Here is a 25,866-nt window from a genome sequence, read left to right as displayed (position 1 = left end):
CATCACCACAGACCAATTAAGATCTGGAACTTGCTCAAGATTCTTTTTAGTTCCAAAGAAAACGGGACTGGAGACCAATTCTGGATCGAAGCATTCTAAGCAAATCAGTAAAGAAGAGCAAGTTCCGGATGGTGACACTGCAGTTGATCCCATTCCTAGAAAAAATGATTGTATGTGCTTTATAGATCTCCAGGATGCATACTGCAACATAAAAATGGAAAGGTGATCCAGGAGACACTTGCACTTTTGGATGGGAGCTAGTCACTACCAGTTTCGAGCTCTGTCTTTTGACTTCACTACAGCCCTCAGAGTATTCACCAAATATATGGCAGTAGTAGCGACTCACTTGAGATATCTAGGATTCCGGGTGTTTCCATACTTAGACAACTGGGTCTTAACCGCCAAGACCAGGTATCTGCTAATCAAGGCTAGAAATACAACCTTGCAACTCTGCTCCTGCCTTGGGATTACCATAAATACGAAAAATCTGCCTTAGTGCCTTCTCAGCTTGTGGTTTTCATAGGGGCAGAATTAGACTCGACACAAATAATGGCAAGGCTTCCAGAAAGGGTCCAATTTCTAAGGTACCAGGTATGATACCTGTTAAGAAAGAAAGCCATAGAGAAGATGGTACTCAAAACTCTTGGGATCATGGCAGCAGCGATAGTTTGTCTCCCTGGTCCGTCTGTATATGAGGATCCTTCAATGGTTGCTATCCACTCAGTGGTCGATGCAGGAACTGCTGATGTCTCATAAAATAGGCATAACAGAAACTTGGAAGAAGGATCTTCAGTGGTGGCTACACTCCATTCAAGTGACTCAAGGTCTACCGTTTTTTCACTCCCAACCAGCGGCCGTGGTGACCTCGGACACCTCTGATTGGGGGGGGGGGCATTATCTGGGAAAGACCATCCAAGGCACCTGGCCAGAATCACGAGGCTCAGTTGCACATCAATGTCCTACAGATGACAGTGGTGTTTTTAGCGTTGCACGCATTCAAGGACTCTCTCTCCTGGAAACCATTGCAATCCAGACAGACAACATGTCTGTCATACGGTTTATAAACAAACGAGGAACCAGATATTACCTCCTTTGTTGAGAGGCCCAGAGAGTATGGCATTGGGCAACATCCTCCCAGCATTTTCTGATAGCGCACATCCCAGGGAAATCCAGCATGACAGCGGGTAGACTCAGCAGAGCAATACTGATGCCTCACAAGTGGTGCCTGAAAAAGGAAGTGGCGTAAATCATTTTTTGAAAATGGGGCCAGCCTTGCTGCTGCCTTTTTGCAATGTCCATAAATGCCAAATGGAGCAGGTACTGTGCCCTCATCCCCCCCTCTCGGGGAGTCACCAAGGGATGCACTTGTACACGATTGACCCCCGGGCCTCCTCTATCGCTTTCCCCCATTTCCATTAATTCCCAAATTCCTTCAGAAAGCCAGTTGTTTGGGAAGGGACTTGATACTCATACTGGCCTTGCCAAATCTGGTTCCCCTTCCTTTGGCCTCACCTTCGGGAGGAGAGATAGATTCTGGACCCGGTTCTGGATCTTCTAACTTATGCATCAGGAACGGTCTACCCATCCCTTCAAACCCTCAGACAGCCTGCCTGCTCCAATTCCAACGATAGCCAGGTTTCCAACCCTATCTTCTCAAGTTAAACATTCTAATTTCTTCTCATAAAGCTTCCAACGAGGAAGATTTATAAAAGCAAATGGAAAAGATTCTGTTTATGGGCTACCTATAACCATATTGATCCATTTTCTGCTCCTTTTAGTTTCATTCTGGACTTCCCAGCAGAATTTTTCAACGAGGGCTCAGCATTCATTTGGGAGTCTCTGATTCTAATATAATATTGCATAAGCTATGCAAGGCCTTTCTCAAAGGTGCTAGGTTAAGACTGCCTATCAGAGACCCTCCGGTGCCATGGGACCTAAATTTAATTCTATCTCGTATAGAGTTTCCTCCCTTCGAACCAGCATCAGCTTGCAAATTAAAGTTTTTGACTTGGAAAACCAGTTTCTTGGTAGCAGTCACCTCTGCCAGAAGGGTGTCAGAGTTGCAAGCATTGTCCATAAAGCCCCCTTATTTGCTCTTCCATAGAGATGGGGTGTCTTTGCGATCAAAGCCCACCTTTTTATCTAAGGTGGTTTCAGAGACAAATTTGAGTCAAAGTATTGAAGTACCAGTTTTCTTCCCAAATTATGAAAACAAAGCAAGTGTGTATGTTATATCAACTGGATGTACATACAGTTACGTTTTTACCTGCATAGGACTGCTGAATTCCGAAAATCTGGTCAGTTATTTGTTTCTTTTTCAGATTCAAAGAAGGGATCCTCTGTCTCTGAAGTTACACTTTCTAAGTGGCTTTCAGATTGTATAACTTTTATTTACAAGTCTCAAAATAAAGAACTTCCGAAAAAAAGTTAAGGCCCATTCTACGAGAACCATTGCTACGTCTTCACCCTTTGTGGCTAAAGTACCAGTTGACACCATTTGTGCTGCAGTAACATGGTTAAAACTACATACCTTTATCACTCATTATAAAGTTGATTTGGCCTCCAGGAATAGAGCCTCCTATGGGTCGATGGTTCTGAGGGCTATTCTCCTGTGAGCCACCCAAGAATCAGTATGCTAGGGGCTCTGTCCCAACCTAGTAAGAATGAAGACAAGATAAGACAACATCACATGAAGAAGTTATGTACTCACCATAATGTTCCATGTGTGTTATCCATCTTTGCCTTCATTCTTACATCCCACCCTCCTTCCCCCTTCCCTTTCTCTCACTCTTACTGGGTCTAATCAAATTGGATCCTCTTGACCTCTGCCCTGTTCATCAGCCTCTGAATTTTGCCTTAAAGTTATGCATACCTGTATAAGTTTAGAGCAAACAGAATCTGGTGGTAGTTCTGATGCATGCTGGGATAGGGAGTGAGCCACGAGCTGGCAGAGGACCTTGAGCTTGAAAATAAAGGCTGAGATGGATCTGAGGATCGGATCAGAACCCCCAACCTAGTAAGAATGAAGGCGAAGATAGACAACACACATGGAACGTTATGGTGAGTACATAACTTCCTTTTTTTTATACATATTGGAAAAGATACCTTTTGTGACTTAGCATTTGAAAATAATAAACTGATGATGAAATTTCTGGAACTGCATAACGAAAAGGATGTTTATTTGTGGAACAGTTTGTTTTCTGGTGGTAACTTAAATGTTAAAAAAATGTTACTTTGCAATTTAGAACTGATGAACTGGAATAAAAGGTTGTTAAAAATGTATGCAGGGCCTGTGTGATGTTGTGAAAGTTAGAGATGAGAGAAACTTAAGGAATAGAGGGAAGAGGTTAGAAGCTGTTTTGAAATGTGAAAAAATGCGGTGAAACACTTGCCAAGTGTTATTTTTGTGGCTGGTCATAGAGGGACATTAAGATATGCTGACCAGCCTGTCGTGTTTCTTTTGTGGGGATTTTCTCATTTAATTAATGATTGTGACAAAGTGCAGTGTAACCAGTGTGGGGAAAAAGGACGTACAGAAAGGTGTGTGTCTGAAAGAAGGTTGTGTATTAAAATAGGGATACTTTTGGATGGATTGTCACGAGCAAACAGTAAGTAATAGAAAAGAAGGGGAAAGTGAAAAAATATGCACAAGGACGGGCATCAAGAGGCTGGGGAAGAGGGTAAATTAGATGAAAAAAAAACTGTTGAAGAAAAAAATATAGAGGGGAGAGAGCGAAAGTGCTTGCAGGAAGAGAGGTCAAGAGAAGAGATGATACTAAATTTTTTTGAAGTTCTAGCCAGTGAAAAATCTGATTTTGAGGATCAAAGATTATTTGTACATAAACCCCCAGAAAAGTATTCAATTGGGGAAAGTGTAAAAATATGAAAATATCCCCTAAACTTAAAAAGAAGGAAAAGCAACAATTTTAGAAATTTTCAAAAACAGTATTATTAACACTGTACAAAGGACAGAGATACTGGAATGGTATGCTAAATGGGATGCTGGCAAATAGAAAAATTTTGGGGTAGAAATGTAGTATGGAATTTAAGAAGTGAACATTGTTCTGGAGTGGCTGTGTTGCATAAAACAGTGAAAATAATAGTAATGTTGGCAAGGATGGGAAAGTTAACTTGTGCAAGTGAGGTGGAGAGAGCATATTTATTGAATTATAGTATATGCATATATAATTTGCAAGGAAAGAGAATCTGGTTCATCAAACATTAGGCTGGTTAACATGAAAATTATAATTGCAGGGGACTTAATGGGAAAATGTAAGGGAAAGATGTAAAAAATACAGGGAGTAATAAAATATGGAAAGTTAACCGTGTGGAGCAAAAGTCAATGGACTTGTAGAAAGGGGCACTTTGATTTGCAATAGATTCTTTTGTATTATTGTAATGTTTGAGGATAGCAGATGGTGATACAGTTGACAGTTTTTCAGACAATTTAGCAATATGGATACAAGTGATGGAAGAAAGGGAGAATATTGAAATAGGAAAGGCAATAGAAAGAATACACGAGAACTAATGGGATGAAATGGGAGTGTGCCAAGTACTGTAGTTATAGAAGGATCATATAACCAGTGAAGAACTTCTATAAAAAACTGGTCTGAATGGTGGAATGAATTTAAAAAGTAGTTTTAAAAGTGTTATTTCAATGGCAGTATGATATAAGCGATGAAGAGAAAGTGAATCGGGGCCCATGTATAGAAATGTATCAGAGAATTTAAAGTAATATTGACAGTATTATGATATATAAAAGAAGTTGAGAAGAAATGAAAGCATTACTATTTAGGCAGATATATTATTTACAAGGGAGAAGGGAGGAAGTATCTGCCTACTTGGGTAAAATAATATAGGTGGATATTAGTATAATGGGGGAAATTAAAAATGTAAATGGAAAGGTGAAGAGAAACAAGAGCAAATTGAATATTGTAGTACAGCATGCATAGAATATGTATAAAAGTAAAAAGGAAAATGAGAGAATGGAAAGTAAAACAAATTTCCAGAATGAGTTAAGGAAGAATTTGATAAAGAAATTACTATTAGTGAATTGGATGAACTGCTTATTAAAGTAAATGCTGATTCAGTAAATTAATGAGCTGGAAAAGTAAACATTTTGTAAATGGACTGAATGAATGGTTTGTTTATTAAGAGTTATATAGTGGGATATTAAAAATTAATATGGAAGAAATATGAGGATGACATAAACAATTGGAGACCCATCACACTAAACATAGATTTTAACATTTTGAGAATAATACAAAGGAGAATGGAAGGAAGGATGAGCGATGTTATAGAAGGAAGTACATATGGTATAAAAGGATAGGGATTTCAAGAATTGTTGGTTGAGAGAGAAATTGTGGATAATGATATGTGAAAGGGAGGATATGAAATTTATGGGAGGTGATATTGGCAAGGCATTTGCTACAGTAGGATATGATACTTTGTGGAATGTTGTGGAGGAATATGGAATAGGTAATAGAATTAGGACAGTGTGCATGTCAACATATCCAAATAGAGTGAGTGTGTTAGTGAATGGGTGGCTCAGTAAAGAAATATGCTTGGTGTGGTATAAAGCAAGAATGTCCCATGAGTGGAATATTGTTCGCATTAGTAATGAATGTGACTGAGAGTGAAGAAGCCTATAAAATGAACGATACTAGATATGTGATGCAAAAGGAGCTGGTTATTCCAGTAGTTTTGACATACGCAAATAGTTTAGTTAAGAACAAAGTATGGATGAGGGAAGTGTTGGTTTGTATGAATGGATGTTTAAAGGAAATGGGAATGACCTTGAATAAAGATAAAAGTAAAGGTTTGGGTAATGTGCTGAAAATAGTGTGTGTGTATTTTTCAGTGATTGAATTGTCTTTGCTCGGGATAAAATGTGGGAAAATTATGTAGTTATGATGCAGTGTGAAGGATTGATAAAAGAAATTAAGACATGTCTTCTGTGTTTATTTTTTGAGGGAGGAGGTAACAGAGCATGTTTTTTTAACTGTAAGAGTGGTGAAACTCTGGAAAATGTGAAGAAAAACTGTTGAATATAAAAACTGATGAGAATATAAATGACAGAATACTGATGTAAATGTGATTTTGTATGAATATTATAAATACAAGAAGAAAGAATATGTGAGAAGAGTAGATAAGAATTTATCTTATGTAATGTATTATTTGGAATGAAAGACTGAATGACATCTTTTAATGGGAAATGGATTTTGGCAGATATGATTGTGTTTCACTGTTGCAGTCATTACATTTGGGTAATCTGCTGGCAGGTTGCCCTCAGTGGGCCTGAATAACAAAGTCTTGGGTCCTGCATCGGTTGCTGTCTCCTCTTCCATGTTGTCAGAGGTATAAAACATTCACCCAACGCCATTTTAATCAGTCTTTCTTGCCGTGCGGTGCCCAAAGCAGAAGCAGTTCGCAAGTGCCGGTCGGCCGACTCCTGAAATTTTCGTTTTCGAGTTTCAGAGCCGAAGTCTTCAACCTAAAGCTAAGTACCCCGTTGGGGAAACTTTTTTCTTACTCCTTACCGATGTCAGTAAAAGTTAATAATTGTATTACTTGTGGGAAGCAAATACCTCAAGGATTTTCATTTGTACTGTATTCCTTGCCTAGGCCCTGACCACAATGTGCCTTGCTGTCAGTTTTGTGCTAAATTTAACCAAAGCACTATTAAGTGTCAGTATATTTTTGCTTCTAAATACTTTGGCTCAAGATTTAACTATCCTGAAATGTCGTCAGTTAGCAGTCAGACTACTGGAATTCACAAAAAATACAAATAAAAAGACAGACAGACCGTTGAGGGCCAAAACCAATAACGAACCTTCTAAGCCAGTCACCGGTTCGCCGGTACTCAGTGAGGCGCTTTCGTAGCCCCTGATGCCCGCTACTTTTGATTCGCAGGCCTCTACCGAGACCCATTCAGAGTTGGGTATGCCGCGAGATTCTTCAAGTATTGAACCCGCGGATGTCTCTCCCTTGGATGGGTCCGGAGCCGCTGAGCAGGCACCGGCTTCTGAGGGTGTTTTCAGGCCTAAAGATTTGTATATTAAACAGATGCCATCATCAAAAACAAGGCCAAAACCAACTTCTATGTCTAAAAAACCGACATATGAGCCATGTGTTCCAGCCCCTATGCCTAAAAAACAAATGATCAAAATGGCTGAGGATTTAATTACCTTGATCAGGGGTTCCCATCCCCCTCCTGCTAAGAGGCCTAGGCAAGGGACTGATTATGAATCTTCAGATCAGGTGTCCATTTCTTTGGATTCCTCTTCTGATCAGGAATTTTCTATTCCCCCTTATGAGGACTCTGATGCAGAAGAATCCATCCCTTCTGCTCCTCCTCCTGAAGATTTTTCTTTTGGAAAAACTTTGCATACCTTAAGGGAACATTTTCATTGGGAGAGGCAGGATTTTTCAGAAGATTTTCTTCTTCTTCCTCAGCATAGGCCCTTGGCTATACCTCCTGTTTTAAACATTGTTGATGTTTTCTCAGAATCCAGCATGGCTCCTGATTCCCTGCCTCCGGGTCCTAGTAAGCCAGACAGATATTACAGGGTTCCTGACTCCCACAAGTTTCTTTTTAAAAACCCTACTGCTGACCCTGAAACAATTTCTAAGGATCCCAAGGGTGTTAAGGCTTCTACTGCTAAAAATCCTACCCCTTCTGATAGAGACTCCAGGGCGCTGGATAAATGGGGTAAGAAGGTTTATGCGTCTGCAACCCTGGCAATCAGGGCTTTAAACTGTCAATTTCATAAGCTTAAATATCAACAGCATGTCATGAGTTTACTTAAACAGAAAATGATGTTAATTTCTGACTGTGTGGAAAATAGAGTTACAGGATTTATTGCATTCAGCTGAACAAGTTGGAAAGCATACTTTGCAATGTGGTTTTGATTCCTTGGAGGCCTCTTGCAGGGCTGCCATAACTGGATCTGTGATAGGAAGGCATGCTTGGCTCAAGGAGTAAAATCTGCCTGATCATGTTAAAGCTAAATTGTTGGATGCTCCTTTACAACAGGACAGTCTGTTTGGTAATAAGCCAGAAGAAGTTTTGAAAAAGATGCAAGACAAAGCTAAATCTATGCAAACTGTAAAAGATTCTTACAAGTGCAGCCACCCAGGTTCAGTAGGCACTGGCCTACTAAGAATTGGTCCTTTCCAGTACCCAAGAGAGCCGCTTAGGTCAAACCCAGACACTCCAAAGGCTCCAGGTTTCAGTCACAAGGAACTTACAGAACAAAACAATGGGCTGCCCTCCACCTCCAAATCTGGAAGTAGCAAAGCACCCCCCTACGGTAAACAGTTTCAATTACTTTCCTCTGCCATTTCCAAGCACTTATCTTTTGCCAGCCCCTTTGGGGGGAAAACTAGCACTTCATGCTCAAAATTGGCATCTAATTACCCAGGACAAGTGGGTCTTAAATATAGTATCCCAGGGATACAGATTTCATTTCCACACGTTGCCAATTCCAAACAGATGGCCAGATCTGCCTCCAAATCAGTGGGCAGAGGCCCAGAAACAAGTCTTGTCCCTCATGGATATGTGGGCTATTCAACCAGTACCAGAAAAGGAAAAAAGACAAGGTTTTTATTCAGGACTTTTCCTGGTACCCAGAAAAGACAAATCATGGTGTCCAATTCTGGACTTATCCATTCTAAATACCTTCCTGGACATTCCAAAATTCAAGATGCTGACTCTACAACAGTTACTGCCTATGCTAGGCAAGGATGCCTGGTTGGTAACTCTAGACTTTAAAGAGGCTTACCTGCATATCCCAATCAGGGAATCTTGCAGAAGATACCTCCGCTTCAAAGCAGGCTATTTGCATTACCAGTTCTCTGCACTGCCCTTTGGCTTATGTACTGCGCCCAGGTTCTTCCCAAAGTGCCTGGCACCAGTGATTGCATTTTGCAGACAAAGAAACATTCAAATTTATCCTTATCTGGATGATTGTCTAATTCAGGCAGAAAACAAGGACACTCTTCTGTAACATCTGGCGTTTGTAAAAAGGCTTCTAACATCCCTAGGGTATACCATAAATGAAAAGAAATCACAACTGGTACCCTCTCAAATAATTGCATTCCTGGGTGCAAGCTTGAGTGCAACTGCCCAGATGGCTTACCTCACGCCAGACAAACAAATTCAGTTGATAACTTACTTCAAACAAGTGGCCACAAAAACCCAGCAATCTGCAAGACAAATTCTGCAGGCTTTGGGGTTCATGGCTTCCTGCATTCTACTAATTCCATATGCAAGACTGCGTATGAGGAAACTTCAATGGTACCTAAAAAGCTTATGGAGTCAACATTGTCACAGCCTGGAAACAATGATTCCTCTCATTCCTTGCCTGCAACCGGAGTTCCTATGGTGGGCAGAGGCCTGTCACCAAAACAAGGGACTGTCATTCATTCTACCCCCTGTCACCCAAACCCTGACTACAGATGCATCAGACTATGCTTGGGGGGCCCATCTGGCAGGGAGATGCATTCAGGACGAATGGAGCCCAAATCAAATGCACCTACTTATCGACCAGAAAGAAATGCTAGCTGTACAGAATGCTCTGACAGCCTTCAAGGACTTCCGTCATCCAGGACAACTACTGATAAAGATGGACAACACCACAGTTATGTGGTACATAAACACGCAGGGGGGTACCCACTCCTACCCTCTTTGCAGACTAGCCATGGTCTTGTGGAACACAGCCTTGACTTACCAAAATACATCTACAAGCTCAATTCCTGCCAGGAAAGCAAAATACTCTAGCAGACGAACTAAGCAGAAACCTTATGGACCCACACGAATGGAAACTGGATCCACAAATCTCCAGCATGTTGACACGAAAATGGGGGGAGCCCAGACATAGATCTTTTTGCCTCTCCCTAAAACTAAAACTATCAGTTGGACAAATTCTGCACAAGAATTCATCACAAAAAAACTTGGAAAGTGGATGCTCTATCCTTCAGCTGGAAAAACCTCAGTCTATGCCTTTCCTCCTCTGCCTCTGCTCTCCAAGGTTTTACTAAAAGTCAGACAGGAAAAAACAAAAATGATTCTGATTGCTCCAGACTGGCCTTGCCAACACTGGTACCCGCTTCTACGGAATGTGTCACACCTTCCTCCGTGGTACCTGCCTCAGACACCTCATCTATTGTCTCAGCAGAACTATCAAATTCTGCACACACTGCTCCAAACTCTGAATCTTGCAGCATGGCTAATAAACTAATTTCACCAGTCACATCTCTCAGTAAACCTGTGATGGATGTCATTTTGGAGGCTAGAAGGCCTAGTACTAGAAAATATTATGCTGATGGTAAATGGAAAAGATTCTCTGCCTGGAACCAAGCAAAAGGAATAAACACAGCAATGCCCAATATTCCTCAGATTCTGCAGTATTTAACTGAGATGCTTCAGAAGGGCCTATCTTTTTCTTCTTTAAAAATCCATGCCTCTGCCATTTTGACTCATTACAACACATAGCCTCCTCTTTTTTCTCATCCCCTGCTAAAGCAGTACCTCAGGGGGGGCCAAAAATTTGAGACCTCCCAGGAGCACCAACTCCTGCATGGGACCTCAGTTTTATGCTGGAAAAACTCACCCTACCTCCTTTTGAACCAGCTGGTACTGCAGACATAAAATGTCTTTCTTGGAAGACAGCCTTTCGTTTAGCAGTCACTTCAGCTAGAAGGATTTCAGAACTTCAGGCTCTCATGGCAGTGGAGCCTTTCATTATCTTTTATCTAGATAGGGTGGCCCTGAGGACCAGTCCATTCTTTATGCCTAAGGGTGGTATCCAGTGTGGCTCTTAATCAGACAATTCATCTGCCAACTTTTTTCCCAAATTCGCAGAACAAGGGGGAGCGGATTCTGCATTCATTGGATGTAGACAGACAACTAAGATTCTACTTAAACAGGACAAAATCTCTAAGAAAGTCTGAGCAACTACTGGTGGCATTTGCTGCAGGGGCAGAGGGGAAGGCTATTTCAAAGCAGACTATTTCAAAATGGATAAGCCATTGTATTCATTTCTGCTACAGGCACCATGGTAAACCTGTCCCCAGTGGGGATCAGATCCCATTCCACCAGGGCTGCATCTACTTCTGCAGCTTTTCTCAGAGGGTTTCCTACCAGAGACATTCTAGAAGCTGCTACCTGGAGCTCAGTTCATACGTTCACCAAACATTGCCATTTACCTCTCTTTTCTAAATCCAGAGCAGGCTTTGCCATTGCTATCCTGCAGGGCCTTATAGCTGCTCCTAATGCTGTACAATTCCATCCTCCCATCCATAGCTTTGGGATTCCACCCAAATGTAATGACTGCAGCAGTGAAACACGAAGAACATAGTACAGTTGTGTACACAAATGTAGATGTTTGAGTGTATTCGCTGTTGCAGTCCGGGTTACCCACCCGCCAGCCCCCTTTTTCTCTCTTATTATGTCTCTTCTTTCCTTTACTATGCTCAAAAGCCTTTTTGGTGTATTTGCTTTTAGTTGGAGGTAAATTTTTTGTGTTCTAAATTACATGTGTGTATGTATGTATATATATATATATATATATATATATATATATATATGTATATATATAGATATAGATATAGATATAGATATAATTTTTGCTCCTCCATTTGGGGGGGGGGGGCACCTGACATTTTGGAAAAGAAAAACTGATTAAAATGGTGTCGGCTGCATGTTTTATACCCCTGACGACCTGATGTCATGGAAGAGGAGACAGCAACCGACGCAGGACCCAAGACTTCGTTATTCAGGCTGACTGAGGGCAACCTGCCAGCAGATTACCCAAATGTAATGACTGCAACAGTGAATACACTCTAACATCTAAATTTATGTTAAGTGTACACAACTGTACTTTGTAAGAGGAGGAGTGGGGGCTCAATTATGGAAGAATAACAATTAGGATGTTATAAGAAAAATTATAAATATTAGAGTGGAAATCTGTATATGTGCATGTAAATATGCGGGTCTACTTCATAGATAGCCGCGCACGCCACCCACGACACCGGAAGACGAGACGGAACGATCAAGAGGTAGGTAAAAGTGTACAAAAGTGAAAGATGTATGAAGTGTGTCGGTGAGGCAGTGGGTGGTGTTGATGTGTGTAGTTACGTGAGAGCAGTGGTTGAGTGTCGGACGTTAGGTTAGTGGATATGTTGTTGTGTGCAATATGTGTGTTGTGGTGTAGTTTTTTGTTTGGGGTCGGGAAGATGTGTGTCGGCGATCCGTACGTTCGGTCTATGAAAGTAGACCCAAATATGCATAATGTTAAGTTGTCAATCTCGCCTTCATTCTTGCTTGATGGGTTCGGAGCCGATCCTCGGCTCCGACTCGGCACTTGCTAAGCTCGAGAGTCACTATTACCAGCTCGAGGCAGCCCCATATCCCATGATGCAAGGTGGTAAGTACCCAGATCTCGTTTGCCGCTTCGCTGATGAGGTCCTCCTTTTACTAGCTCCTGGTAAGTGAATTGTTACTTTACTATTTTAGCCCCTTTCTTAAAAAAACCTTAAAATTATTAGTTTTAACTTAGTTTTAGTCCCTTTCTGACAGAAAATTTCCCTGTCTCCTCATAACTTTGTCAGACGTTCACCCATCCCATCCCCCCCCGTTAGGGTGTTTGTGTGTGTTTGTTATTGATACCTTTTGATATATTTAATTTAATTTCTTGGACTGGTGTTGTGTGTGTGTTTTGTTCACCATGTCTAAAGAAAGGGTCTCAGGCTTTAAGAAGTGTGACTCGTGCTGTCAGAAGATGTCTCTGACAGACGGTCACACTTCTTGCCTTTACTGCCTGGGGCCTCTTCACCTGCAGGACTCCTGTGCTATATGTCATTCTTTTAGCCAGAGAGTCCTGCAGGAAAGAAGAAATAAATTGATTTTGAGGGGCCTTCTTAAGCCGGAGGGCTCTCCGGCTAAGTCGGCCCCATCTAAGACTTCTAAGTCTTCCAAGGCCCAGGCTTCTGTGTCCAAGCCTGTGGCCTCGGCTCCGACTCATTCAGAGTCGAGATCGGCTCTGGCTGGAGCCGATTCTGGTTTAAACCTTCGGCACCGATGGCTATCGGTGCCGACTCTGTTCGACCACCCGGTGTCGGCTCCGATCGGTTCCGACCACCATGTGGCCCAGGCATCGGTGTCGGCTCCGATCGGCTCCAACACCCTTACTTTTATGGCCATATCGGCTCCGGCTGGAGCCGATGCATCAAAGCTACCTGTCGGTGCCGATAAGTTGTCGGCTCCGACAGTTTCTGTGGTTTCATCGGCTCCGATGGTTCCTTGAGGAAGAGGTCTAGGTCCCTTCCTTGGAGCCGATACTTTCGGCTCGCCGCCTCCTCTCGGAGCGGAGCCATCGGAGCCGATCTTCAAGGTCATCCAGGCTTTCTCACCATGATTTGGAGAGAGTGGTCAGTAGATTACTAAAGTCACAGGCACTGGCCCAAATGCTACATAGTCCGTCTCAGCAGGCGACTATTAGTCCACACCCCATTGCAGTTCCTCCTTTGACTCTACCCCAGAGTTTGGAGTTGGAGTCTTCGAATGGTTTCTGCTATGGCTGAGGGACAGATACCCCTTCTGCTCCTTCAGCCTCTACTCTTATCTCCTCTTGAGACCTTCCTTAGAGGGATTCGGTGGCCGGGCTTCCTGGTCTCCTCCGAGGGGTGAGTGGCATCGGACCCTTGTCCGAACCCGCTCTTCCCTTGGAGCCTCGGCCTTGGTGAGCTCGGCTCCGACATCTGCCTCGAGCCTTCCTTTCAGTGGGTCCTGGAGTTCCTAGTTCTTGGAGCGGGTTCTCTCGGACCTTCCTGGGAGGAGCCTCGAGGTGATTAAGAGTGTGCTGGCCACTGGTCTCAGCCAGCAGTCTGTTCCCTTAGCTGCTCCCTCTATGGTGCCTGTTGACATCTCTGCCACTTCTCTTGCTCCAGGACCCAGAGATCCTCCGCCTCAGGTTTCCCCACTGGAATATCCCCTCTTCTGAGGATTCTCCTGATTTGTCGGGAGATCCTCCGCGGAAGAGGACATGTAAGAGGAATCACGTAGACTCCCCCGAGTCTATCACTTCTGATACTGACTTAGATGAGTCAGAGGGATCCCCAAGATCCCCCTCTGAGGATGTCTCCTTCTCAGACATCCTAGAACTCCTTAGACAGAGGGGAAACTGGCCCACCAATAATCCCTCTGAGGATGAGTCAGTATACCTGGAGGCGTTTGGATCTCGGCCCTCCACCTCCTGGGTGTCTCCGCCTTTCGATCCCCTTATGCAGGTTATTGCTCGAAAGGCGTGGGCTGCTCCTGACTCTGTAGAGCCAGTCCCTAGGAGGCCTTCTAAATTTATTACTGCCCCGACGGACAAGCAATTCCTTACAAAAGGTGTCCCCGCTGATGCCATGGTGGTGGCGGCTGCCACAAAGAAGGAACTTGCAGATCCTTCCATACCTGTCCATCCTCCTAATAAGGACTCTAGGACCATGGATAGATATGGTAAGCGGATGTTTTCTTCAGCGACCTTTGCTATGCGTTCGCTGAATTACCTATGTCACTTCACCAGACTCCAAAGGGATATTCTTAAGGAGCTAGGTGAAGTTGTGCAGGATCCTACAGCTGCAGGGGCTCAGGAAAAAATTGCTTCGCAGCTAGGAACCCTTAACTCCATTGCAAACTCCTCCATGCGGCTGATATCATATGCTGCTGATGGAGCGAGTAGGGCCGCAGGTACAGGTGTGGCTCTTAGGCGCCAAGCCTGGATGCGGCTATGTAATTTTGCAGATCCCTTTAAGGCGTCCTTCACAAACTCTCCCTTTGATGGTTCAGCTTTGTTTGGCCCTCAAGTGAAGGAAACGTTGACCAGGTGTGAGCAGGACGGCAAAACTCTTTCTGCCGTTGGAGTCCGTTTTTCCACCCTTCTAGACCTTATCCCAAAGGACAGAAGGGTGGCAAAATGTGGTTCCATAAATCCCAAGGAGTCACGCCGGATTCACGTGGTCAGTTTACCCCTAGAGGCAGAGGGGTAACAATAACACGCCGCTCTAGAGGCAGAGGGGTCCACAAAACCAGGGAAACAGAGAGTCTCTCTGACAAGCCCTTTCAGCATCCCTGAGATGTTGCCCGGCTGTCCCTCCTTGGAGGCAGTCGGGGGAAGACTATCGCTGTACCCAGAAGCCTGGCTTTCTCTCACTCAAGACAGATGGGTACAGTCGATCATATCCGAGGGTTACAAAATTCCTTTCGAGGAAAGTCCTTTCTATCCCTCAAATTCCCTTCCAGACGTACCACCCGGTCTAAGGGAAATTGCAGTTAGAAGTCTCAAAACTACTGCAAAAAAGAGCCATTCAGCCAGTTACAACAGACCATTCAGAGCCCGGAATCTACTCAAGGTTCTTTTTGGTCCCCAAAAAGACGGGAGACTGGAGACCAATATTGGATCTCAGCAGACTCAACAAGTCTGTGAGGAAGACAAGATTCTGAATGGTCACTCTTCAGTCGATTCTGCCCTTCTTGCAGAAGGACAACTGGATGTGCTCAATAGATCTTCAGGATGTGTACTATCACATAAAAATTCACAGACGCTCCAGGAGATTTCTCCGCTTTCGGCTGGGGTCCAGTCATTTCCAGTTCAGAGCCCTGCCCTTTGGTCTCACTACAGCCCCAGAGTGTTCACCAAATGCATGGCAGTGGTCACGGCTCACCTGAGACGTCAAGGATTCCAGGTGTTTCCGTATCTCGACGACTGGCTCCTTTCAGCCACCACCAGGCATCTGCTTGTTCAAGCCAGGGATTACACAATAAATCTTTGTTCTCATTTGGGCATCTCGATCAACTTCGAAAAGTCATCCTTATCGCCCTGCCAGTCTATTACTTTCATAGGCGCAAACTTAAACACTGTTCGGATGTCAGCTACCCTTACAGATCAAAGAGTTTCAGACATTCAAACTCACGTCAGGATCATTCTAGCCAACAAGAAAGTACAGGCCAGAATGGTTCTAAAGGTATTAGGCCTCATGGCTGCGGCCATTACTCTTCTTCCCTGGCTCGCTTCTACATGCGCCTTCTTCAGTGGATGTTGTTCACTCAGTGGTCTTACCAACAACTTCCAATGCGTCACCAAATTCTGGTGACACAGATTTGCAAAAATCATCTTGCTTGGTGGATCACTTCTCCCAGATTCACCAAGGCAGACACTTTGTACCCCATCCCGGTAGCCACTGTCACCACGGATGCCTCCCTGATCGGGTGGGGGGGTCATTATCAGGGCAGGATGGTTCATGGGGCGTGGCAACCGTTCGAGTACCACCTGCACATAAATGTCCTAGAGATGAGAGCAGTGCTTTTAACGTTGCAAGCCCTCAACGACTTTCTTCCTGTAGGGACAATTGCAGTCCACACAGACAACATGTCTGTAGTTTGGTATATCAACAAACAGGGCGGAACCAAGTCCTACCCCTTGTGTCGAGAAGCGCTCAGACTTTGGCAATGGGCTATCTCCTCTCATCGGTTTCTGGTAGCAACGCACATCCCTGGGAAAACCAACATTTTAGCGGACAGATTGAGCAGAGCTATTTTCATGCCTCACGAGTGGTCTCTCAAGCAATCTATAGTGGAGGAGATTTTTCTGGAATGGGGTCGCCCATGTTGCGATCTTTTTGCTACTCCCCAAAACAGCAAATGCCCAGACTTCTTCTCTCTCTTCCCTCTGTCAGGCCATCCCCCCAGAGACGCTCTGACCCAGGATTGGCCCCAGGGACTTCTTTATGCCTTTCCTCCTTTTCCCCTGATCCCTCAAGTTATCCAGAAAGCAACCGTTTTGAGAGCCAAAATGATTCTCATTGCTCCTTATTGGCCTCGACAAATTTGGTTTCCGTTCCTCCATCGTCACCTTTTGGTGCAGCCGTGGCATCTGGACCCAGTGCCAGATCTTCTGATTCACCAATCCGGTCAGCTGCACCGGTCTATCCCTTCTCTCAACCTCTCAGCATGGTTGCTCCACTTCCTTCCTTAGCCAGGCTTCCTTTGATCTCTAACCCTGTTAGAGACATCATAGTAACTTCTTTAAAATCCTCTACCAGGAGGATTTATACAAGCAAATGGAAACGTTTCTCTTATTGGGCTAAAGCCAAGAATATTGATCCTTCACTGCCCCAGTTCAGGCAGTTTTGGACTTCTTAGCGGAGATTTTTCATGCAGGCTCCTCTTCTTCCACAGTTAGAGTTCAATTGGCTGCTATCTCGAACTTTCATGTCGGGATCGCAGATCACAATATTATGTCCCATAGGCTTTGTAGAGCCTTCTTGAAAGGAATTTTCCTGCTAAAGCCTCCAATCAGGAATCCTCCTCCTCAATGGGATCTAAATTTAGTGCTGACATCCTTGATTCTTCCCCTTCGAGCCAGCTGTTTCTTGCTCCTAAAATTTCTTTCTTGGAAAACATTATTCCTAGTAGCTATTACATCGGCCAGGAGGGTGTCTGAACTTCATGCTCTGTCGGTTCGACCCCCCTATTTGGTCTTTCACAAAGACAGAGTATCATTGAGAACTAATCCGACCTTTTTGCCTAAGGTCGCCTCAAAGACTAATTTGAATCAATCCATTGATCTCCTGTATTTTTCCAAACTATTCAAACAGATCGGAACAAAAACTACATTATCTTGATGTCCACCGCCAACTCAGATATTATTTGGACAGAACTAAACAATTTAGGAAATCCGATCAACTCTTTGTTTCCTATGCGGATAACAAGAAAGGCCTTCCTGTCTCTAAAGTGACCTTATCTAGATGGCTTTCTTCTGTCATCTCTGAAATTTATCTGCTCAGGGGAAAACAGCTGTGCTCAAAACCTAAAGCACATTCAACTAGGAGCTTAGCTACTTCTACAGCCTTTCAAGCTAGACTTCCTTTAGACACTATTTGTGCAGCGCCACTTGGGCCACTCCTCATACTTTTGTTTCCCATTACAAATTGGACTTGGCCTCCAGGGACAGAGCCAGTTTTGGCTCTACAGTCCTCAAGAGTCTGTTCCATTGAGCCACCCAGGATAGAGGTGCTAGGGACGGTCCCATCAAGCAAGAATGAAGGCGAGATTGACAACTTAACATTAAGAAGTTATGTACCTACCATAACATTCCATGTTAGTTGTCTTCTCGCCTTCTTTCTTGCGACCCTCCCTCCTTCCCCAGGCCTGGACAGACCTTTTCTACAAGGAATTATTATGCTGAAGACCATTCAGAGCTGGTCCTTCTTCCATCCTGTAGGCTTTCTTTCTTCCTTTGGGAAGTGTTTATGCTTGGTGCTATTGCCCTTTGTCATCAAACGAGATCTGGGTACTTACCGCCTTGCATCATGGGATATGGGGCTGCCTCGAGCTGGTAAAAGTGACTCTCGAGCTTAGCAAGTGCCGATTCGGAGCCGAGGATCGGCTCCGAACCCATCAAGCAAGAAAGAAGGCGAGAGAAGACAACTAACATGGAACGTTATGGTAGGTACATAACTTCTTATTTTGTAAATATTTTTCATGTTGTGTTAAAGGACCCCTACTCTTTTCGATGGGTGCAATGGGATTTTTTTTACATCCATCTGCGCTACCAGTAACTTAAGTGGATGGGGCCTCAGTTTAACATCTCTTCTGAAAGAGAGAACATGCAAGAGTGCAGCACCACTCCCCCTTCTTATTTAACACACAGACACTCACCCAAGCAGTTCACTTCCACACGCGCACTCCCTTGGCAGCCAAAGATTAACACTATTGTATTGCTTATGTTCTGCCTTTTTAAGTACAAAACCTGGATACATTACAGTCAAAGTATTTTCTTTAACATCACTAAAATAAACACCATTCACTGAGAAGATTCATCCAGCTCATGTTTAAAATACCTCTACAATGTAAAATGCATTTTAAAAATCTTCAGAAATTTTATTGGATGCATATTACTTAGAAAAATTACCTTTACTTTGACGTCTTTAGTCCTTTCACTATCCTTGTAAACATTGACAGAGAAATTATGCTTTAGAGTGTTCTTTTCAGTTTAACACAGTTTACAAATTTCTGTGTAGTAGCCATTTTTTGCAGAAGCAGTTCTGTTGTATCTTATGGAAGCGACTGTTAACATTTTCTTTTAATTTCTACTTTTTCATTATTGTTGGTCTTCTTCCTTGTCATCTTGACCACCCAGCACCGGTCTCTGGTTCAAGTCCAGGGTACTTCTGTTTCTTTTAGTCGGCTCTTGGGCTTTTATTTCGAACATTGAGTTATTTTCCTGTGGAACAATGGAAACAGTTTTACTTGCAAGTTCTCTCTATGGACTTTACTGTTAGAGGACTGAGAAACAAGAGTCCCCCTCAATCTTCTGGCTCTTTCATTTTTGGGTAAGCCTTTTTATTTCATCCTTAGCCTTTTCTGCATCCAAAGCTGTCTTTTGTCCTTTAGAAAAAAATATTCTATAAACAGCTGGATATAGCAACTTGACACCATACCTGCCTCTTGAATATCCTCTGATGTTTCTTTTCTGCACAGTGTACAGCAAGTAATCATTTTTCACAAACACTTTGGTGTTTCAAGATGTTAATATTGTTTCCATTATGTCATAATTTTGTCAGGAGCAGCTGTTTCTGCTATGTCTGCATCTTTCCCTACTGTAGCTTGCTTCTTTCTCATGACCAAATTTGGAGGCATACACAGTCTACACTTTCATTTGACAAATCCTGCTATGGAATACCAACTTATTTTCTTATTTGTACTTTCATAAAATTAATGCAGTCTATTCCTTTCAGTTTCTATGCTGTAGTAGAAAATCTCAGGTTTTCTGTGCATTCTCAGTTTTCTAATTCTACAGTTTATTATTTTAATCGTTCTTCTTAAAGTCTCATATTCAGCTCACCTTTTCCGTATTTCAAATTCATCCTCTGATTTTTGCATTTGTTGCTCATTTGAATAACTACTTAGTGAGTTTTCTATTTACAGTTTTCTTTTTATTTAACTTTATATATTTCTGCAGTTTCTCACTTTAAACAACCCTGAATGCATTTGATTTATTTTGCTATACATTACTGGATGCTATCATTTGTATCATAGCTGAAACCTGAACTGACTTTTGCCAAGCACCATCAAGTCTCTGCACACAAGTTTTTTTTCTTCTGCTTTTCTAGGTTTCGGTTACTTTCTTCAGATTTCTTCTTTGCTGACATCCAGGCAGTATTGTGACTAGTCAGTAACTGAATTTTACCCAGATTCATACCTCTCAACCTAGAAACATCAAAAATCTGGACAAGGTCCATGAAAAATAGGTACAAATCTGTAGGCTGTTTAACATAAAATTTGCATATATGCTTAAGTAACCCCACCCACTCCAATGGAACTGTGGGATACCAACTTTCAAATGCAAACTGAAGAACAGATGACCAAAATATGGCACTAGAGTCCCCCTGCAGCCATTCCAATGTCCCATTACCTGGCTATTTCACCCCATTTGCCATAAACACTATTGTGTGCATACTGCTTTACTTCTACACTCTCCAGTCCAGCTGGTGAATCTGGGCATCTTGAGGCAATGTTACAATTGCTTAATGTACACAGACTACCCTCTCCTTCCAGCAAACACAAATGTATGCGAGAGATGCATCTATACAGCCAAACTGGAGGCCAAGCTCTCTCAACCCAAGACTTTGGAACAGTCAGTTATGAGGAGAAGGGAAACACTTGCACCACACTACCAGTCTGACATAGACCAGTCATATCTGCACCAGCAAATAACTCAAATATACAAAAACATACTCGAAAGCTCTGAATAAAAGTCTGCCAAACCAGCAGAGACCTCCAAAGCAGACATCCAAGCAACCTCCACCCTCAAACAATAACCACGTATCACATACTTCACAAACTCAGTGTGCCACGCAATCACAGCCCTTAAGGCTAAATAGCACACCCAATACACTAGTAATGGGTGAATCTATTGTCAGGCACACTGACATCCCACTCACTAGACTGAACAAGGGGAAGGTAAGCTGCCTCTCGGGTGCCAGGATCCGCCACATAACACAAGCACTCGGGTCACTCCAGAACAGGTACAAATATGACTCGGTCATTGTCCATGTTGGTGTGAATGACCTGAGACGTACCTCCCTGGACTACATGAAAAGAGACATAGAGGAGCTCTCTGATCATGTAGCCCAGGCGGGTATGACCCTGAGTAGCATTTTGCCCTCACCAAGAATGATGCCACAGTATAAAGTTAAAATGATCAATTTTAACAATTGGCTAAGCTTTTGGTGTCATTCAAAGGGGATCCAGTGTTTGTCAGCCTGGGATGACATGCTCGACAAGCCACGTTGCTTCGCCAGAGACGACTTACACCACTTACACCTGTCGCCCTAAGGCTTTTGAATACTGGCCAAGGCTCTTGCCGCCCCATAGTGCCTTTTTTAGGCAAGGCTCAAAAGACAAACCCACCTCTGTAAACAACACAAGAAACCAAAAACTGAGGGTAATGCTACTCAATACCAGAAGTCTAAACCTCAAAATGCACGCACTCGAGGCACTCCTCAGTATGGAGAGAATCAATATCTGTGCAGTAACAGAAACCTGGTTCAAGGCTCCAGAGAGCACCCCAGCACTACCAGGCTACAACTCCTACCATACCTTTCGGCCCCAGAACCCTGACCGAAATACAAAAGGTGGGGGTGTATCCATTTTCATCAAGGATACCCACACCTCCAGGTTAGAGGCACAGCACGAGGCCACAGAGACCATCCATGTGCAACTAACAGTGGGCAAAGCTGCTTTTCAGATTGTAGCTTGCTACAGATCACCCACCTTGTCTCAGGACCCCCACTCAGCATTTCTGAGAACACTGGAAAATATGAAGGTCCTACCTAACACCATGATATTGGGTGATATCAACTACCCAAACACTGACTGGGAAAACTACTCAAGTACTAACTCCTTTGCCCAATGCTTCCTAGAGTTTATAAAAACTCAGATTCCCTGTAACAACTGGTCACCACTCCCACAAGAGGTGACAACATATTGGACATGATCATCACCAAAATGGGGGACCAATGTTCCACACTAGAGGTAAACCCATCGCTGGTAAGATCAGACCATAAACTAATCACACTAGACATCCACATCCCGACCCCACCCCCAGTCAAAGAAACCACTGTGAAAAACGTTTCAAAAGCAAACTTCACACTTCTCAAGACCAAGGTGGAAAGTTTCAAAGCCCCCTTGCTGCCCAAACCGCAGAATCCTTTACAAATGCACTCTGAGCACCTACAGGAATGCATGGATCGAGCCATCTCAAGTAAAACCAAAACTCACTCCTCCAAAAAGAGGAAACCAGTCTGGTGGACCCCAGCCTTAAATAAGTTATACAACAGAAGGAGGAAACTATTACATGATGGAGCAAAATCCCAAAAAGGGAGGGCATCCCTGATAAGTATCAGCAAGAAACTACAATCCCTCTTAAATCATCCAAGGCCAGCTTCGAAAGAAAAATTGCCAAAGACTCTAAAGATAATTACAAAGCCTTCTTTAGCTATATCAAGACTCTAGGTGGCAACTCTCAGATCTGCTCTAAGCTAGTGCAAAATGGCAAAAAATGCACTGAACCAACTGACATTGCCAACATCCTGGTTGACAGGTTTAGTGCAGACTTTACCCCCCCACCCCCAAAAGGGCCCGCCGTGTCCATCCCAGAAGAATGTAGAGCCCCAGATATCACAGAGACACAGGTGAAAACAGCCCTTTCCGAAGCCAAAAACACAGCATCAGTGGGACCGGATGTTATCTCAGGCTGCATCTTGCACGAGCTCCAAAATGAGCTAACCCCTCACCTAAATTCACTGTTCAAACTCAGCCTTACCACAGGCTATGTACCCAAAGAATGGCGTACAGCAACAGTTATCCCACTCCACAAAGGTGGTGCCACAATGGGTCCTGGGAATTATCGCCCTACAAGCCTGACTAGCTTGGTCTGCAAAGCTATGGAGTGCATCATCATGGAACTCATTAACAGAGACATTGGGAACCTCCAGACACTGGACCCTACCCAATTCGGCTTTGTTAAAGGCATTGAATTGAATTGGATTGAATAAACTGTTCGTGCTTTCTACCTTGTTGTGGTGCTTTACTACAGTTTATTGGTTTTACCTGAGCACCATCTGTCCTTTTGTGATCTTTGTTAAAGGCATATCTTGCCTCCTAAACCTAGGTGACTTCTTTGAAACAGCTAACTAGGCCATAGATGAGGGTAAAGGTAGTCCACACAGCCTACCTGGACCTCGCAAAGGCCTTCGACACCATTCCCCACTCTGGCATTATAGATAAGCTTACCAGCTTGAACATTAACCCCTATGTCATGAGATGGGTTGCCAACTGGCTCATGGATAGTACTCCCATGATCAGAGTTGCGGGTGCTATGTCCGACTCTAAACCGGTTACAAGTGGCGTCCCACACGGCTCAGTCCTGGGACCCCTCCTGTTCGGTATATACTTCTCTGAGGTTCAGGCAAGCACGGGAGGACTATGGCTGACCAAGTTCGCAGATGATTGCAAACTGGGGGCCATAATCGACTCTCCGGCTGACAGACATTCTCCAGAAGGGTCTCATGGAGACGAATACCTGGTGTCAGAATCATGTCCTCAAACTAAATGCCAAAAAGTGCATAGTCATCCCCTTTGGGAAAAACAAAGTGTGTAAGAACTACCACATAGGTGGTAGTCCACTAAGTACGGAAGATGTAATTAGGGATCTGGGGACCCAAGTAGAGAGCAACCTCTTCTTTGATAATCACATTGCCAAAGTGGTTAGAAAATCCTTTTATGTAGCCCAGCTAATCACAAAAGGGTTCACATCTAGATCAAGAGAGGTTATTATGCCCCTCTACTCATCGCTCATCAGGCCCATAATAGAGTACAATGCCCCATTTGGGATGTACCTTACTTGACACCTGCAACAGCTGGAAAGACCACAGAAGTACCTTACCAAGAGGATCATGGGCCTCAAACAGCACGACTAAAGAAACTCCAGCTCTACTCGGTTGCTTACCGCCTACTCAGAGGTGATCTCTGCCTGACGTACAAGGCCATGTCTAACCCGAAATTAATGGACATGCTCCACCTCAAGAAAACCAACTCTCTTAGAGCCACACGCTGTAGGGATTTAAACCTCAGCACAACAATAAGTAGGACATGGTGGAGGGATAGATTCCTGTCCAAGAGACTTCCCTTGCTCTGGAATAGAATCCCAGTCTATGTTAGGCAAAGCCCCTCACTGACTCTCTTCAAGAGAAATATTGACGAGTGGATGGGAAATCATAAATTTACCCCTGGGATCACTTCAGTGGCCCTGCTGGACAGAGGTTCAGGAAACTAATCTAAAAGGGAGGCGAAAGCCAACACATTCTGGCTAGGCTTATAAATGCCCTTGGGCAGATAGCCTAGTACTTACGTATGAACTATGAACATTTTGATTTTATTTTTACATTTTATGGCACAGTGCACAAACACTAATAGATATCAGCTAAACAAAGCAACGCTGTCTCACAATGAAAATAGACTTGCCATTAAAACTTATCTGCTCTTTAAACTCTCATTTATTAAAACAGCATTGAAACTCGCGCCACATCCAAAGAAAATGCATCTGGTCCCTGGCTTGAACACAAAACAAGAAACATGCATGCACTCTTTGATACACCTTCCTGACTTTATTAAATTATATTCCTTGTATAATTCAGCACACTTGCTAGACTTAAGTTGGAGCGCATTTTAAAATGTATTGTTTGAACATTTTTCCGTTAGGCAATGAAACAAAATGCATGAACCAATAATGACAAAACTGCCCAATTCAGAACATTACTATCATAAAAATCTACTTACACACACATACATATATATATATATATATATATATATATATATATATGTATGTATATGTGTGTGTGTGTATATATATATATATATATATATATATATATATATGTATGTATGTATATGACAGTAGTGCAAGTCACAGGCATCTTGCACAGCTTCTCACACTTATTTTCAATTTCAGTTTTTTTTTGGGAGGGAGGGGGGGGGACAAAAGGCCAAAAAGCAGGGACACATTTTAAACATTGCTTGTATAATTTTGAAAAGTTGCTAGAATAAAATGTGTTACCACCATGTAATTCACTGCCAAGTCTTGAACCCAGGACCATGTGCAATATAGTCAGAGCAACATATCAGTATGCCATATCACCAAATTCCAGAAAGACAAGAAGACTGAAACTTAAGTGGCCATCATTTAGTGAATTCAGTTCTCCGTTCTCACCATAGCTCTCAACCTCTTAGCACAAAAAGCCTGGACAAAGGTAATAATGGGGTTATACAGCCCCAAAATAGGGACAGATTTCAAATACTGATCTTGTAAACTTAAAACATTGCTAGAATAAAAGGCTTTGTGTTACCATTTATTTTTTGAAGAATATGAAGTCTGAAATTCAATACTTGCACAGTGTACACACAGCAGAAAATCAAGTTCAGCCGACTACAAAAGCAAAGCACACCAGTAGTTCATAATACTTGCACACACAGCAGAAATCAAGTTCAGCTAAAATAAAAAGCATAGCAGAAAGTCAAGTTCAGTTAAAATAAAAAGCATCCGTTTCCCGAGTGGCATACCTGCACACACACTGGTTTGGCTCATCTGTTTCCATGCTACTCGCAGCAGAAAAGACTTCGGCTAAAGCAGGATCCAAATACAAATGCAAAGCATCCGTTTTCCCATACCTGGACACACATCAGTTCTGCTCATCCATTTCCACACTACTTGCAGCAGAAAAGCAAGTTTGAAATCGTAGTGCTAAGTTGAGGCT

General features: G+C 43.2%; 1 protein-coding gene across 1 annotated transcript in view; it reads left to right on the top strand.

Moving 5' to 3' along the window:
- The window catches only part of LRRC1 (leucine rich repeat containing 1), a 990,271-nt gene that overhangs the window by 481,525 nt on the left and 482,880 nt on the right, over positions 1–25,866 (top strand). The window lies entirely within an intron of this gene.

This window comes from Protopterus annectens, chromosome 2.part2 (genome assembly GCF_019279795.1).
Source record: "Protopterus annectens isolate FY-2018-M chromosome 2.part2, PAN1.0, whole genome shotgun sequence".
Taxonomy (NCBI): Eukaryota; Metazoa; Chordata; order Ceratodontiformes; family Protopteridae; genus Protopterus; species Protopterus annectens.
Note: the sequence above shows the minus strand (reverse complement) of the source record. Positions and strands in the feature narration are given on the sequence as shown.